At 41.4% G+C, this 18,798-nt stretch overlaps 1 protein-coding gene across 6 annotated transcripts in view; it reads right to left on the reverse strand.

Moving 5' to 3' along the window:
* The window catches only part of Rnf13 (ring finger protein 13), a 114,710-nt gene extending 97,800 nt beyond the window's left edge, over nucleotides 1-16,910 (reverse strand). For 2 of the 6 annotated variants that reach the window (XM_046440455.2, XM_058578322.1), the window contains exons 1-3: nucleotides 16,778-16,887; nucleotides 6,251-6,330; nucleotides 6,054-6,128 (exon numbers count right to left, since the gene is read on the reverse strand). The gene's annotated coding sequence lies outside the window, so the exon portion shown is untranslated. Of the gene's footprint in view, nucleotides 1-6,053; nucleotides 6,129-6,250; nucleotides 6,331-16,777 lie in introns of all 6 variants that reach the window. The other 4 variants (XM_046440454.1, XM_058578321.1, XM_046440453.2 and 1 more) reach the window with 3 other exon arrangements.
* Nucleotides 16,911-18,798: the final 1,888 nt, after the last annotated feature.

An 18,798-nucleotide genomic window follows, 5' to 3' on the forward strand; every position in this document is an offset into this window, starting at 1 on the left:
ACTTTTAAAGATTAAGAAATATGTTTCCTCAAAACACCTAATTCTTTCCAACCTCAGGGTCTTTAATACTAACTGTTCCCAAGTATAATATGTACTCAAATTGCCTTTTCCTCCATGGAAACAATACTTTACTATACCAAAATACCAATCATAATAGAATCAGAGGTATTTTTACTGCTGTTAGACACTCATGTCCTGTTTTTCCCAAAAATGCACCTTTGACCTTACGCAGGCACAAGCAAAAGTTATCTTTTTAATATTAAAAATCACTATATTACTAAGCATCATCCATGACAGTGGCATTAACAAACTGTGGCACATGCATATAATGGACTTCTCTACAGCAATGAAAATGAGTAAGAGCTACATCACCAACACGGATTCATTTCACAAAAATAAAGCTGAGCAAAGAAGCCAGCAACAAAGATGTTAACATTCAGATCCTACTCAAAGTTCTTTAAAAGTCAAAACAAATTATTTGCAGTTAAGAGGTAAAAACATGGAAGGAAGGAAGCAATCCTAGAAATCAAGCAGCAGCCAGAAGGGTCAGCAAGGAGTGTGGTGGGAAGAGGTGCTGAAGATGCAGGCAGGACTCTGTATCTCCCCTGGACTGTGGCGAGGTGTGCGCTGGCCTTGCTGCTGTTCTTCAAACCACACACACATCTTAGGCACACTCTTCATCTTGATATCTAGCCATTTTAAAAAAGAAAAAATAAGCATGCTCCAACTTGACACTCAAAATGGGGTTTTGTTGCTTTGTTTTTCTCACTGCACAACAATAGTCTGAAAAACTGCTGGACATCACACACACTAAGTGTATCAAATACTAAAAACCAGATAGCCAGCCACCCCGGAGTTACCGCTTCTTCTCACCTAGGCATATGAGATGGGACTTGACCATTTCTTCTTCATATTGCCAACATGTACTCCAGGTAATTCTAATCACCAAGGAAGTTTGGAAAATATATTTCACTCCAGTGAATCACACACTACCAGAGGCCTGAAATGAAAATATTCCCAGCCACTCCCTGGGAGATTTAGACAGAAAGTCTATAATCTGATTTTGTGTAGTGTCACCTAGTGATCCTTATGATTAAGTCAAATCTGGAAAACACTCTTCACCACCACAGACAGGCAAGTGGCTCGATCACACCATTGTGCTTAAACCTCTTGCCAGCCAATGCACAGTGGTAGAGGATCAAATCTGAGCAGAAAGGAAAAAAAAGAAATAGGAATGCTAACAAAAAAACACTTCATGATCCTCTCTAATTCCCCTGCTGTCACCAGAGCCAAAGGCTGCCAACTCCGGCAATAAGCCACATGCAAACAAGAAAGAGACAATTAACAATGAAACTACTTTCACAGATATCCTAAGCACCATTTAGGGAAACACGGTAAAAATTCTGGTTGTCTCGGTCATCAGAATTCATGCCCCATGTACTTGAAAGCATCAATCTCCTAAAGCAGAACGCTTTATTTTTATTTATTTTTTAGTTTTAGATGGACACAATACCTTTATTTTGTTTTTATATGGTGCTGAGGATTGAACACTGTGCCTCAAGCATGCTAGGTGAGCACTCTACCACTGAGCCGTAAGCACACTAAAGGGATCATTAAAATCAAAACCCCTGCCCCTTTATTTTTATTTTTATGATGCCTCACACGAATGGCACCCACACCATTGCAGCCAATACTGATAGAACACTTAATTCTGTGCCAGCCACTCATATAACATGAGTGTTTTTCCTTCTAATCCTTGAAAAAAAAAAGCTTTAAAATAAAAAAGAAACAATGTAGGAAGAAAGTAACTTGTACTGTTGTTCCCTCTTCCAGGGACTCAAAGTTCTCTGCACAAATACCACAGTCACACTGAACCTCTTCCCTTGCTTCCCATCTCCATTCCCACTCCTTTTTCTTTAATTTATATACAAAAAGCTGAGCATGCGATGACCCACAGTCAGTCTGGGTGTGTAAGTGTAAAATCTGCCCTGTGTTAATGGCGGAGGGCATAGGGCACCATCACCTCTGATTACAACCACCGTGTCTTCACACACCAGCACACAGCTCTGTCCCTGACCTCCTTCTGTATGTACTCCACTCTCCCCTGGCACCAAGTGCAGCCCGTCCACATGCCTGCCACGCCTCACTCCTCACAGAACCTCCTCTGCTTTTTTAACCTTTCATAATACTTACCACTTTCTATCATTTTCTTATTATTTTATTATTTAATGTCCCCCTTTACCACAAAAGTATATATTCCTCAGAGAGACAAATCTTTATTTTATATGTATACAAACAGTGGCAAGCATGTGTTATGTGCTTAATGTTTGTAGGATGAATTTATACTCAGCCTCTCTTGATATATCAGCTTCTACATAACCTCTGAATGTAGCCATATGCTAACTAAGCTAAAATAAAATTTAAGACTGTAATGTTAAAAATGTTTTATACAGGATTGGGGATAGAGCTCAGAGACAGAGCATTTGTCTAGCTTGTACAAGGCTCTGGGTTGGTCCCATCATGGCCAAAGAAATCAAAAACCGTTGCCATTAAAGATAGGTACAGTGGTATATGCATGTAGTCCCAGCTACTAAGGACGCTAAGGCAGGAGGACCATTTGAGTCCAGGAGTTGGAGGCCAGCCTGGACACCAACATAGTAAGATATCAACTCAAAAAGAAAAAAAAAACCTACTGTAAAACAAAATAATCTGTTAATACATGTAAACTCTGAATGGTGGGATTCTATGTAAAATCTGCATGGGGGACTCTATGCTTTTTATTATCTTCTTTATACTTATCTGTGTGCTTCAGAATTAAAAAAAAACTTTCTAAAGTCTATTTCATTTTACATAACATACACTAAACAAAAGACAAAATAAAATACACAGAAATCTTAACTCCATTGCACCAATTCAAATTTATAAATATGCACTGCTTTTATACAATATAGAAAACCATTTACTAAAATGAACACGTAACAAAGCTCTTAACTCCCAAGTCTATTCACAATTTAGAAGAGATGAAATTATTTCTTCTGAAGAGCAATACGCAATCAAAAAAGAATGAAAAGGGGACAGATCTTGGGGAAAGAATAAACAAACCTAAGCCGAGGCTTTCTCTCTGTAAGCACTCAGCTACACCAAAATACCTTCACCCCACACTGCAGGCCCCTGGTTACCATTATGGCCATAAAGGCCACACATGCAGCTACCTGGGGTCAAGGCATGTGCATCTGGTGGTACTACACCAACGAGAGGTGACAGCTTAAGAAACTGTGACATTCCCCACAACAAGGAGCACTCTCCTGAGGCCACAAGGAGCAACCAAATCAATACCAGAATCTCAGGTTTTACATCTCTCTCCTAGGACCTCTCCAGATATCAATTCTGTGCCACAAAGAGTTTGATCATGAGACAAACCATAAGCACACTAAAGGGATCATTAATATCAATAATTATTAAACTGTGACAGGATAGTGAAACGTAAAGATAAGAAGAAAAGTAGAGGGGGCAGGAGAGAGGGATTCCAGAAGGGCATGTGGAAACCTCTGGGAGTGATGGTCATGTCATCAGCTTAATAACTGTAATGGTTTCATAGCTATGTAAATGTCAGAGCTCATCAAGGTATATACTGCAAATATGCAAAGCTTATTGGGTGTCTATCACAATCAATATAGCTGTTCCTAATTTTTTTAAGAATAAGAATTATTAAACTATGATTGAGGGCAATACCAAACAGGGCACACCTGAAGAGAGGTCCTCCCTGAGGCTAGAATTAGTCCTGGAGCAAGTGTGTTTCACCACACTAGATAACAGAGACTATCCCTTAGTGGGCTGGATGGGAGCTGGTCCAAGGTTGCCAGGCTTGCAGAACAACCCTGCGGGGTGCAGGCAAGCTGAAGCTAGAGGCGAGGCATACAGAAATGGTCAGGGAACTGTTGTGGGAGCAGACCTGGAACATGCAGTGTTCCTGGCTATAGGTAAGCCAGGCTGGGGTGTGCACCCAGAGGTAGTCGAGGCACTGCAGTCATGAGGCTCGGAGTCCAAAGGGTTCACATCCAAAGGGCTATGGGAAAGCGGCCACCAGGACTGAGCTGTGAGGTTGCTGAGGGCCTGTGTATTCTGAGCACATGACTAAGACACAGCACCACCAAAGACTCCATCTGCCAAAAGACCAGGTAGCAGGAGCAAGAGAAAGCCAGACCCACCTTCCTCCTGTGGCATCTGATAAAGTTGAGCATCATGTTCTTTGTGAAGAAGAAATGTTTAAAGTCTATCATCAAAGCGCAGGTACTGAAGGGTGAGTTTGGAGCAGAAAAGCAATGAATAACTGGCTCAACTGTCATTCCCACAGTTAGGTGAGCAGGCAGCCTCTCGCCTAACAACAGGGAAGAAGGGAAGGTGAGTCCATGGCCATTAGGGTGTCATCAAGGAGTAGCGTCTGAAACAGCAACTGTGGTCTCCTGGTAGGGTCATTTAGTCTTAAATCACACAAAGTTCTGTTCTAGTCTAGGCTATTATCCATGCAGTTTTTAAAATAAAAATATCTTCAATTATACAACAATTGATTGTTAGCCTGCTATTTTCTAGAAGCTGTCCAAAGTTCACAGCCCTTTCCTGCATTTCGAAGCTAACAATGACACACTGATTCCTTCCCACATCACATTTTCCCAAATCCTCTTCTGCCTCCCTCTTCCACTGTTAAGGACCCCTGTGATTATACTGGGACCACTGGTAATGCAGGATAATCACCCCTCCCCTCAAGGTACTTAGCTTAATCATCTTTGCGAAGTTCTTTCTGCCATAGGAGGTAACTATTCACAAGTTTCAGGTATTATGTGATAGTCATCTTTGGAAAGAATCATTATTCTGTCTACCATAGTCATTGTCGCCTTTCTCATAAAAATTTCGATTTATTTATATCATATAAAATCAAGGACTACTGTTTTAGTCAATGGGTTATCACCTACTCTAGGAATTGTTATTCTGATGCCCAGTGGTCTCCAAATTGGCCTGCAGAGGTGCATTCAAGCTGGCTTCTATATTCCCATCACTCTTGAACACTTTGTTTTCTGTCACAAGATTTTTCTGTCACAAGATTTTCCAGTCCCATCTTGTACATATCCTGCCCCAGACCTGAAAATCACCCAAGGGAAAAAACTCTTTTGTTTGTAGGAACCTTCCAATAAAGTACTTGGGTTTACAGAGCAAAAGGCAACAATTTAGTAACTCCAGGAGACAGAAGTGAAGGGTGGGTCTTTATACTGTTTTGTACTGCTTTTGCTTTTCTGCAACTTTGTAGTTATTTTTTTAAAACATTATTTTAATTATAAAATGTTTTCAGAAGTTTAAAATAACATACTCAAGCCTTGCCTAAATATCAGTACTACAGGTGAATGAAAATGTAGCAGATACAAAATGCACTGTGGTTTCTCTCAGAATCTGACAAACTGAATTTAGCTTTTAAATTTAATTGCTAAGACTAAGGAGAACTGGAAAGGAAGAGGCAAACACTGATTACTCATTATTTTACATTCATGGACAGCCCACACATTTTCATCCTTGCATGCTGCAGCTCAGCCCTGCCTCACTTCCAGCTCCCCTTCCCAGGTACCATCCAGCTAACCCATGACGGTCAGTTCACCAACACACTGGGCATGTGACCCTGTGAAGGTGCCTTAATGGGCTGGCGATTTCCTGAAGTCTGACCCTTTCTCTCTGTCTCTCACATCATTCACCGCAGCTCCACTCGCCCAGCCTAACCACAGCAGCATTTGTTCTTGCATACTGACACCATCTGTATCTCACTATATCATGATTTACACACTATTTTGCTTCAAGTTATGTCAAACATTTTCTCGTTATTAAAATTCTTCACAAACAATGTGTTAAGAGCTACTTCACATTGCATTACATGGCTGAATCATGATTGTGTCAAACTAGTCCCTTATTAAGCAATATTAAATTGACTCCAACTAATACAGTTACAAAAAGTTCTGGGATAAATATGAATCTCTTGGGCTGGGATTGTGGTTCAGTGGTAGAGCGCTCACCTAGCACGGGCGGGACCTGGGTTCGATCCTCAGCACCACATAAAAATAAAGGCATTGTGTTGTGTCCATCTACACCTAAAAAAAAAAAATATTTTTTAAAAAAAATATGAATCACTTTTCACATTTCTAATTATCTTCTTAGAAGAGATTCCAAGAGGTGAGATTGCTACAAAGTAATGTGAGGACTTTGATCTTACCCAATTGCTTTCCAGAAGGAATATTCCCATTTAAACTTCCAGATAAATGTGCTGCTCATCCCATTATCCTTTTCTCATTCCTGTTATTGTTAGTAAAATTATAAATAAAGATTACTGAATGTCTACTACATTTCTGGCCAAGTACTTAATATACACTATTTCTTTTACTCCTCACAATTTTATGAAGTAGGTTCCACTGTCCTTCCATAAAGATGGGAAACTAAGACCTACATCAGAAACATCTAGGACTTCAACAGTATCTGACATGTTAAGCTCAACTAGTATTTGCTCTTACTCTTAAATAACCTGCCTTACAATACTTACCTCTTACTTACTTACTTACAGTGGAGACAGGATTCCAAAAATGACCTGTATCATGAGATCCCATCCTTCCCAGGTCATCCAAGTATAATATAAATCTGCATTTTTAGTTGTAGTTGGAAACAATACCTTTATTTCACTTATTTATTCTTATGTGGTGCTGAAGATCGAACCCAGAGTCTCACAAGTACGAGGCAAGCGCTCTACCACTGAGCCACAACCCCAGCCCCTTTCTTTTAATTTTTTTTAAATATTTATAAATCTCCATTTCTTATTTATGAGGTTGAAATTGTTTGCATGTCTATCAATAATGATATTTTAGGGTTAAACAGCTGAAAACTTATTTCAAGGAAAACAAAAAACAGTAAATTAATGTATATTAATGTTCATTTATATGTTCAAATCAGCTTCCATTCCAATTTTATCTTTTTTATTCATGGATCTCTGAACCAGACTGTGATAAAAATGTTTTATCCCTAAGGCTTTCGCCACAACATCAGAATTAAATCACAAAAAGTAAGAAGTTTTTAAATGAAGTACGTGCTAACACTTCCTCCAAGTTTAAGAAAACGGCAGGTCCCTCTTCTTTTATAATGGCCAAGCATATGGAACAAGATGCCAAAAATGAAACAGTGCAAGATCTAGAATCACCTCCAGCCCTGTCCTAGAATCACCTCAAGCCTTCATCTAGGATTGTTTCCAGCCCTGGTCTAGGACCACCTCCAGCCCTGTTCTAGGATTCCCTCCAGCTCTGGTCTAGGATCCCCTCCAGCTCTGGTCTAGGATTCCCTCCAGCCCTGTTCTAGGATCACCACCACCACCACCACCACCCAGCCCTGTTCTGGGACTACCTCCAGCCCTGGTCTAGGATCCATCTCCAGCCTTGTTCTAGGACTACCTCCAGCCTTAGTCCAGGATCCACTTCCAGCCCTGTCTAGGATAATCTCCAGCCCTGTTCTAGGATCCTCTCCAGCCCTGTCTAGGATCTCCAGCCCTGTTCTAGGACCACCTCCAGCCCTGGTCTAGGATCCCCTCCAGCCCTGGTCTAGAATCCCCTCCAGCCCTGGGCTAGAATCCACCTCCAGCCCTGGGCTAGGATCACCCTCCAGCCTTGTTCTGAAAAGGATGTCGCACAACTCTTCACACTATATACTTCAAACAACCTAGTGATCCACTTTTCATTGTCTCAATACCTACGTGACCTTGTTTGCATAGTAAAAAAAAAGTAGAAGACCACTACAAGCAATTAATATTATACACAAAATCACCTGTGCCCTCACTGACAAACAATTCAAACATTAAACTAATAAAAATTCCTCGTGTAACAGCATTCAAAAGAATAAACACAGGAATAAAGTTAACAAAAGACTTGTACACAGAAAACTACAATGCACAAAAACATGAAAAACTTAGTATTGTTAAGATAGCAGTAGTGCCCAAAACTATCTACCAATTCAGTATATTGCCTATCAAAATTCCAATGATCTTTACTGCAGAAAGAGAAAAGTCAATCCTCAAATTCATATGGAAATACAAAGGACTGTAAATAAACACAAACAATATTTAAAATAAAGAACACAGCCAGAGGACTCATGTTTCTGAATTTCAAAATTTCATTACTGCAAAGCTACAATATTCAAAACAGAATAGGACTGTTTAGACTATTTAGAATTGAGGGTCTAGAAATAAACCCAGATTATCTATGGACACCTGATTTTCAATAAAGGTGACAAGACCAGTGAAAGTCTCTTCAATAGTAGCACCAGGATAACTGGATATTCACATGCAAGAAATGAAGACACTGCCCTAACTCACACCACATGCAAAAATCAGCATAAAATGGATCAGGAACCAAACCTACAGACAAAAGAACACTCTTGGAATAAAACACAAGGGTAAATCTTCATGACCTTGGATTTAGGAAAGGATTCTTAGGTATAACTCCAAAACCACAAGCAAAAAAGAAAGAAACAAACAAACAGAATAGACTTCATCAAAATTTAAAACTTCTGGGCTGGGGCTGGGGCTCAGCCACTAGTGCACTTGCCTGGCATGTGTGAGGCACTGGGTTTAGTTCTCAGTACCGCATATAAATAAAGAAAATAAAGGTCTATCAACAACTAAAAAAAAATTAAATTTAAAACTTTTATGCACCAAGAGCCATTACCAAGGCAATTTACAAAATGAAATGAAAACCTTATATCACACATCTGTTCTAGTATCCAAAGTATATAAAACAATTATAACTCAAAAAGGACAAGCCATACAATGTTAACAAGGGGCAAAGAACTTGAATAGACTTTTCTCCAAAGAAAATGCACAAAAGGCCAACAAGTCCTTGAAAAGACAGACAACATGGTTAGTCCTCAGGGAAATGAAAATCAAAACCACAGAGAGGCCTCTTCAAGAATGCCACTAATAATAACCTTTAAAAAAACAGAAAGTAACAAGTGTTGGCAAAGATGTGGAGAAACTGGAACCCTAAGAAACTGCCAGTGAGAATATAAAGGGGTCTAGCCACCATGAAAGGCAGTGTGGCAGGTTCTCAAAACCTTGAGCAACACTACTAAAAACCCAGCAATCCCACTCTTAGTGGAGACCCAACAGAAGTGAAAAGAGGTACTGAAACAAATCCTTGTACACAGAGGCTCACAGCCACACCATTCACAACAGCCAGAGATGGAACAACCCCTGGTGTCCATCCCAACAGAAGGGAAAACAGACTGTGGTACCCAAACACAATGGAATAGTGCTCGGGTGATGGAAAGAACTGAGCGAGTTATGACCCTGAGACATGCCAGGGAGGACCCATGTGAGCTGAGACATGGGTGACCCTGAGACAAGCTGGTGAGTAAAAGAAACTAGGCATTAAAAGTCATGTATCAGCCAGTGTGGTGGCACACACCTATAATCCCAGCAGCTCGGGAGGCTGAGATAGGAGGATTGAGAGTTCGAAGCCGGCCTCAGCAAAAGCAAGGCGCTAAGCAACTCAGTGAGACCCTGTCTCTAAATAAAATACAAAATAGGACTGGGAATGTGGCTCAGTGGCCAAGTGCCCAAGTTCAACCCATGGTACCCATGTGTGTGTGTATACAGATAGATAGACAGACAGACAGACAGACAGATAGATACAGATAGACATATAATTTCCTCTTTACTAGGTAGAGGAAAAAACAAGCCATAGTGTATATATATACACCATGCATCATAGGCATCCATTTAAATAAACTGCCCAGGAAAAGGAAACCCACAGAAACACAAAGCAGATGGGTGGCTCTGGCTAAGGCATCAGAGAAAGAAGAATAACTGCCTAACTGGTGACAGGCTTCATTTTGGAGTGATAAAAATGTGTTGAAAGTACACAGAAGTGGTGCTTTAAAATGGTAAATTTATGTTACGTGAATTTCAATTCAAAAAAATCCACACACACACACCAAAAAAAAAAAAAATCCACATTCATAATCATGTTGTACAAAAGTATAATTTACAAACCATTCTTCCTTTTGGAGGTCAAACATGTAAATCACAAGAAGAGTAATTAGAGTATTCTTCAACGTTTACTGAAGTGTTTTATATCTAAGCAAAGAAGTTCAGTCCCTACGCTGTGTCTCATGGCCTCACTCAGAAATACTCATGAACCAGTCCCTCAGTGGGATTATTTAAATCCCTCTACAAAGTTTAACTGGGCATTTTCACCATTAGAAACTGAACACAATCAAACAGTCTTCAACAAAACTCTAACTCCTTAGAAATGACTCAAAACCAAATTCTTATATCTGAGCAGAAGTTCTCTTATATCAACAAGCAAAATACCATAAAAGTTCAGTTGTCTTTTTAGTTTACACTAATGTAACTAGAACACTTACATGTTTTAATGTCTGAATGTTTCATGAATATTGATACCCTAAAGCCACAAAATAACAATGTTCCTCAGTCTTTAGTTAAAAGATTGATTTGGGGGCTGGGGTTGTGGCTAAGTGGTAGAGCGCTCACCTAGCATGCACAAGGCCCTGGATTTGATCCTCAACACCACATAAAAATAAATAAATAAACAAAATAAAGGTATTGTGTCTAACCAAAATAAATATTAAAAAAAAAGATTAATTTGCTCAAGAGAGTCAACCTTGCTGAAAGAACCAGCAATAACATAAATTTCTTCACAGATCACCTAAGTGATAGATAAATGCCTGATCTCATTACTCCCTGAATAAAACTCCTCAAGAGACTAAACAGCTTTCAGAATAGCTCAGGAGCTCACAATAAACTGGATCCTGTCTGCCCCTGGCCATCCACTCCTCCAGTCCATCCTCCCCCAAACCCCAAGGACTCTCTCTTCTCCCAGCTTCTCCTTCTGTGCCTTCTCTTTGCCACCACTAGGTAACAAAACTAATTTAAACCGTTCATCACTCCCACTGTTCCTTAAGCTCCTTGAAGTTAGAGACTACACATTTTGATTATGTCTACCTAGCATGTAGCACAGTAACCAGAGGCAAGTGACTACTGTACTAAGTAAAGATGAAACCATGATCATAACTAATAAGATCCACTATTAAGGTCTAAAATACTATGGCTTGTTTTTTCCTCTACCTAGTAAAGAGGAAAAATCATATGTCTATTTATATCTATCTATCTATCTATCTATCTATATATATACACACACATATATATACACAAATACATGTATACATAGATGGATATATACACATATATAGATAGATGAGCGCACACACACTACATATATATATAGTAGGCTGTAATCTAAAAACTACAGTCTTATAAACAAATAGAATCAAACATAACAAGTTTTGTGGGCACCTTTTAAACAACTAGTTCATTAACTAAAAGTATAAATTTAGCTTTACCCTTACTCAGCAGAAGGCCGTAACTGGCTCTATTTTATCCCTGTTAGTGAAGCGAAACATTAATACAACATGCATTTCATAAGAAATCTTAAAAGCAGATTTTTTAAAAATTGGAAAATTCCAATCACCTCATTTACAGATGAGGAAATGAACTGAGAGGTGAAGTTATTTGTGCAAAGTCACCCAGTTTATTAGTGGGCAAGCTGGTTAACACCCAGATCCCCTACTGTTGATGCTTCTGGCTATGCTATTATAATTTTATTTCCATTCCAAGCTCAAAGACAAGCAAGTAAAGCAATCCATAGCGCCTTCTCTCTGCCCCAACCCCTCAACCCAGTGAGTACGCAGGCTGGTGAGAACTGCTGCAGTTAGAGGCTCCTTCCAGACCCAGCCCCTGCCTGAGCATAGCCACCTCCCCCGTTATAAACCTATAATGTGTACCTACATCTGCTGAGCACTAAAGGCTCTCTAAATTCAAAGGCTTTGCTATTAATCAGTTCAGGGGGACAAAGAGGAGATAACAAAAATAAACTAGGAGACAGCAGAACAATTCAATGTATTTATGCCTGGCAGTATACAAAATCAGCCCTTCCACTGGGAAGAAGGGCAAGGGGAGACGAGTATGAGTGAGGAAGACATGGCCCTTCCTTCACAGTGCTCTACAAGAGTAGTTTCAATCTGGTATCATACTCATCATCTGCTTGAAAAGTTTGATTTATAAATACACAATACAAGACAAATCTAACTATGAAGATGCACTGTATTCCTCCCACTAGAAGATAAATATCACTAGGGCAACAATTTTTGTCTCCTCAGTTCATTGATGTACTCTAAGTGCCTAGAACAGTGCTTGACATGAAGTACTTAATAAATATTTGCTGGATGAAAGAATGCTATAGAAAAACTCAAATGTTAGGATCCAAGAACTGCTTCCAACTGTGGTGTCACAGAACACAGAAACCTTTCCTTGTCCCCTTGTGCTCAAAACCATAACTTTTCATTTGCCAGCTATTAAGGCCTAACATGACAGAAAGCTAAAAATAATTCAGAGATGCATAGAATTTACTGCTTAATTTAACATCTCGCCCTATCCAACTTCACCAAACCCCAGAAAATCTGTCAAGAAAAGAAGCATACAGGCCCTTATACTAGTTGGTCCTGAGTCTGTTTTCAAGTATAAAAGGCCCTCCAGATGTTTTGCTTTCTTTCTTAGAACAGGCCCTAGGATTCTGTTTTTCCCCTTTCTTAATATAAAGATGATAGGGGTGCAGTGGGGCACACCTCTAATTCCAGAGATTCAGAGGCTGAGGCAGAAGGATCCAAGTTCCAGGACAGCCTTAGGAAATCAGCAAGGCCCTCAGCAACTTAGCAAGACCCTGTCTCAAAATAAAAAGGGCTGGGGATGTGGCTCAGTAGTTAAGCACCCCTGGGTTCAATCCCTGGTACCAAAAAGAAAATAGTGATGATAACAGTAACATCTCAATTACTCTCTACAATGTCACAGGCATTTTTCATTTATTAATCTAGTTTTCAAAACAACTTTCAAAACTGGTATCATCATCATCATCATTTTATAGGATGACTGGCACAAGGGTCTATTCACAGAATCTTTCTTCTTCCCAAAAGTAAATCTGGACATGTTAAAACAAGAGAACATTCAACATAGATTTATAAATGCCTGGCAGTATACAAAAATCACAGTACCTTTCCAAGTTTTTAGTGTGGGGGCTGGGGGGTGTAGCTCAGTGGTAGAGCACTCAGGCAGCTCAAGGCCCTGGGCTCCATCCTCAGCTCCGCAACATAAAAAAATAAAAAATTTCTTGGTGTGAGAATCACTAGCCTCCAATTTACTGTTTCTCTTGTGAAACAATAAGTGGGAGCTTTACAGTTTTACTGTTTCTCCTTCCCCAATACCTCCCCTCGTATTCCCCCAGGACACAAAACAAAATATGGTACAGGGGAAACAATGTGTGTCCTCACTAAGTGAGGAATTGCAGCTCTGAGGAAATCCAGGCACACCAGTGACCCCAAGGGAATGGCTGCACCAGGGCATTGCTTCCCAGGGTCAGCACAGGGTTTCTTCCCTTCAATGAACAATCAGAGCTTCTAGTTTTCACCTTCCCTTTCCAAATGTCTGAACAACTCCTCAGCTCCAAAACAACATTCCCTGTCATTTTCTCTCCTCCCAAATGCCCTTCCACCAAAACTTGTTCTTCATCATGATAGCCTTATTTCTGTTATCAGCAGTACTATTTTTCCAAAAGTTTGTCTGAGGCCCATACTTGTGTCAGTTCCTAAGATCACTGTCAAGTGTTTTTGAATCTTCTGCTCTTCATTACAATCATCACATTTTGCCTACACTGCTGTAACTAGACTCCATGGAATTCCTACCTAAAAATTATATATTAAAAAAAAAATCACATACAAAATCTTCAGTCTGACACTTGAGGAGCTCCAGGATCTGCATCCCTCTCTTGACCACCCAGGTCCCTAAACGCACAATCATGGACTCTCCCTTCCAACCTCCACAGCTCTGCTGGGGCAGTGTCCTAGTGTAGAACTACAATTCTTCTCCCATCCTCTTCCAATCACCAGCCATCTTTCAAATGGCCACATCCTCAACAAAAGGAAACGCTGAGGCATCTCATTTACTGAAGGCAGACTGTCTACTGCTTTACAAACTCTTCCACTTCCCAGACACTGGACCAGGAGTTACGGAAAATGGGTTTACCCAAAGTCATCTAAGTTAAAAATCTATAGCAGCCCAAAAGCATCCTGTATTTTTTAAATGAAATATGAAAGGGGCAGGCTTTAGATAGTCAGGATACCTAAGTTCAACTTCCAGCTCTTCCACCAACTACCTATATGAGCTCAGCAAGTTATGTATCTGAGATGCCTTAGTTTCCTCATATAAAAAAAGGGATAATCCTAATATCTACCACAGTGAAGACTGTGAGAAATATGCTGAATAACACAAAGTACTAAGAAATGTACTTGGCCAAAAGCAAACAATCTTATTATTCTGTTGTTACTTATATGCTGACATATAAACTTTGACAATATCAGTCTTATGCTCTCATTGTTCGCAAATCAATGCAATGTAAAAACTTACATATGCTCAATAAATATCTGCACAATATATGATTTTTTACCCATGATTCACCACCATGCTTTTTTAAAAGGAATTCACTTTTCTACTAATTCTGTTTCCTCTTCTGAGAAACTAACAATGCTTACCAACTTTCTTCCCCTTTCTATGTCATGTGAAACTACCATATGCAATGCCATATGGCAGTAACATGTCAAAGAGTGCAAAACACTGTTCTTATTCAAACTCATTTTGTCTTCTGCTAAAAATTATTAATTCAGAGATCTTTAAGTGCCCCAAATCACACCTTTTATTTAAAAGCCAACCATTTTTAGGTATACCAACATGAAGTAAGCATACTAAATATTTGACTAAGCCACTTCATTTTATAAAAATTTATGGCAGGAACCACAAAACATAAAATGCCTTGCTATCCAACTCAACTGAGATATAAACCTCTCCCTTCAGTCTTAAGTTCTACCCTCACTTTACTAAAATCTGTGTCTGAAAAACTGATATGTTACTCTGGGATATATAGTAGAAAACATCAAGGGAAGAGAGCTGAATGTTAGCATCAATTCAGGCCCCACTAAAATGCTGAGAGAAATAACAAGGACAAATAAGAACCTGACTTGAAGCCTTCAGAATGAAATTTCCCAAGCCAAAGTTTTACCCATCTGATTTACATCATACATGGAGACAAGACACCAAACTAGCTAACTTCAGAGAAAAAGGTTTAAAATATATTTAAATATTTTATATATATATATATATATATATATATATATATATATATATATTTTATATATATATAAAATACACACACGACAGTTGTTGTTCCTTACATAGAGAAATAACTGTACTTCTATCCAAAAAAAAAAAAACTTAGAAGCATAACTATGCAACAGACACATTTTATTTCATTTAATCCTCACAACAACTCTTTCCTTGTTTATTGATGTCACAGAATTAGTAAGTGGTAGAGCTGTACCCTGCCTGACTCACAAATTGTAAATCCTTTATTATGAAATATTTGTTTTTGCCATAATATGATAATATGCTTTATATTTACACCTTCATCTTGACACAAGCGTTTTTTTAAAAGTCTGAAACAAAAGCTTCATTAACTAATATTTACTCTTACTCCCTAAAATGTCCTCTGGCAGTTGGCAGTTTTTCTTTTTCTTTTTTTTTTTAGTGCCCACATTAATGCACTAAGTTGACTCCAAAATCCATTAATAAATCCCTACTGACCAGAATTCAGCGCTGCACACTTAACTTCTGCTTAAGCTATCAAAATCCAGTTGCGTTACTTTGAAAAGGCGCTATCTCCTCAGCCCATTAAAACCTGTTCTTAAAACAGATAAGATCCTGAAAGCCCTTCCTTAAATTTTGAATCGACCTGCTTCTCTTTGGAGGCACACCACCTTACTCATTTGCACTGAATCAAAAAAAAAAAAAAAATGCGGATGTTCCTCTTGGAGAACAACACAGCACTGTTGAAAAGGAATGCATTAGCTTCACTGTTCCTGCTACATCACTGACGAAAGGGACAGCCAGGCAGGTTTGGGGCAACCATAGGATTTTAGCAGCTGCCCACGGTGCTGAAACTGAGGATGACACCATAGTTTTGGAAATGTACCACTGCTAGACGAGGACAAAATAGAGGAATCTACCAAAAGCAGCCAGAGAACATGTCGCGTCAGCTCCCAAAGTTGCACGACTGCCTCTGCTACACCTCGTCCGGCTGCCCGTCAGGGGCAGAGCTCTCGCCTGAGCAGGTCAACTCAGCAGCGTCCTAGCGGCCGTGCAGCCTGGCCCCAGCGGGGTCACGTCCGGCCCGCAGGCTGGGCACTTAAGGAAGGAACAGGGGGGTGAGTGAGAAAGGAAGGAAGTGACTGCCTTTTTTCTTTTTTAATTTTTTTCCAAAGACCAAAGAGGCCTCGCAACTAAAGTCCGGAGATTCGCCGAGGACTTTGCGGCAAAGTGCTGGACCAGAGACGCTTCCGAGCACGGGCCAGGCTCTGCCTCCCCCGAAGGCCACCTGAAAACCTCGGCGGACGCCGACACTCCGGACGCCGGCGGGGTACGGCTCCGAGGGCGTGGCGCGGCTGCTCCGCTGCAAAGAGCCGGTGCCTCCGCGGCCGGCCGCGAGCGGCGGCGCAGACCCAGCCGCCGCCGCCGAGCCCGCGCGGGGCGCGACCCGCCAGGCCCTGGGGACAGCGCCGCGCGGGGCCCCGAGCTCCACGGTCTTACCTGGAAGCCGGGCCGCGGGACAGCTCGCGGGCAGCGTCGCTGAGGGAGAAGTCCTACCCAGACTTCATAACTGAACGCCGCCCGGTCCCTCAGCCCCGCGGCGGCGCGGGCACGGCAACACCCGAGGCGGAAGTCCCGCCCCGCGTGCCCCATTGGCCCGCGCCCGGGGACGTGGAGCCGCCATTGGGCAGCAGCGCTGCCTATTGAGGCTCCTCCCCACCCTCGCGCCGCCGAGTCGCGCTGCCAGTCCCGGCCACGCTGGGAGGATGCCCAGTTCGCGAGTCTCGTTCTCCGCCGCGTGATCGCCGTCCCTGGAAGGGAAGGCAGGGGAGAGCAGGGTGCGGTGGCCTTCTGGGCAACCCGAGTGCAGCTTCAGGAGTCGCTCCTGACCGCGGGGTGCTGGCCTGCAGGGGACCGGCCGCGGTGGGCGGGCCTGGCCGCTCCCGCTGACGGACCGCGAGGCTGACCTGGTCTGGAGCCGACCCGCCTTCCCTGCGGCCAGGGAGGCCAGGGCGAGGTCGCGTCCCTGAACCGCGCCCGGGCCGGGGGCGGACGGGCGAGACCCAGGGCCTGCTGGTAGGGGCGACCCGCCAGTTCTAGCGCTAGCCCGCGGCCTGGCCCCAAGCCGCGCTGACCTCGGCATCCGGTAGCCACGCGCCGTCGAGCCCTGTGACCCGGCTGCCGCTGGGTCCGCCGTTCCGAACCTGGCGGCCTCTTGCTGAGCCGGAAGGCCCGGCCGGCTGCTTTGGGGTGAGCCTCGGCGGGTCCAGGCTGCACTGTTAGTGCGCGGGTGCTGCATCCGCTTGGCCTCGGAGCACTCAGGCGCCTTCAGCAGGCTCCGCAGACCCTCAGCACGGGGGGTTTAAAAGGAGACAAGGGTGGAGGTCAGTGCATACCACTGGATGCAACTGACCGCTTCAGGAGGCCTGGGAAGGTAGGACACTGGAATCGGGAAAGCCCAGCTGTTCTCTAAAATTGCAAAATAAAGACCACCAAAATGACTTTGATCTTCTGTGTCTCCTATGTATCCTTAAACCTTCATCGATTTAAGAAGATAATCAACATCTAAATTTATGTAATTCTGTCTTTAAGAAAGACGTAAATAAAAGTCAGCATCAGAAATATTACTGCGAAAGCTACTGTAATTAGTATAAAATGCCTAAAATATCTCCAAAGCATTTTTTCATTAAATCATCTAAAATTGGATTCTATATTAAATCACAGATTTCTTGCATGACATCAAAAAACTGAAAAACAGTTAACAGGTTAAAAAGCACAGAGAAGAGCTCTGTTAATTTCTTAGACACCTTGAGTACAGAACGTTTTATTGTGGCTTCAATCTTTTCTTCAAATTATAATTGCATAGTTGTTTCAGTTGTAAACAAGATCCTGTTTTGTTTGTATGTTTGTACTGCATTTAGGCAGACTTAATTTTGATATACCTTGTAGAAACAGATATTCTCCCATTTGTGTTGAGTGGAAGCAGATTGGAAGAAGATAGACTGGGAAAATGTACTAATTTTTTAAAATGTGGATGAGGCAATATGATTGACCTAAATGTGGACTAGGCAGTTAAGATTGGCATAGATTTTGATTATGGCTTTCAAAACATGAAGGGTTGATAGGGCACATGATTCAAACACACCATTAATTATCTCCTTATGAAAACAAATAAAAGGAAGTGAGCTTTCAAGCTTTGTGACTGACAGTCTTTTGTTAGTTTGTTTTTGGCAATGCTGGGTTGAACCCAGGGCCTCCCATCAGCTAGACAAATACTCAAGCACTGAATTATACCTTCCACCCCAACAGTCTGTGTTTTCTTGTCTCTTCCTATAAAGTACAGATAGCACATAAACAGTTGTAGAACTGCCTACTTTCAAAATATTGTAAGATAGCAACCACACACACAAAAAAACTAAATATCAATTACTTGTCTAAAATAACTTAGAAGTATTAAACCCCGCCGCAAAGAAAAGACAACAGACTCCAATTTTAAATCAAATTAAAGTAAGCTTGTATTT

Source organism: Marmota monax, unplaced genomic scaffold (genome assembly GCF_021218885.2).
Source record: "Marmota monax isolate L192 unplaced genomic scaffold, Marmota_monax_Labrador192_F-V1.1 WCK01_AAM20220418_F8-fsc00256, whole genome shotgun sequence".
Classification (NCBI taxonomy): Eukaryota; Metazoa; Chordata; class Mammalia; order Rodentia; family Sciuridae; genus Marmota; species Marmota monax.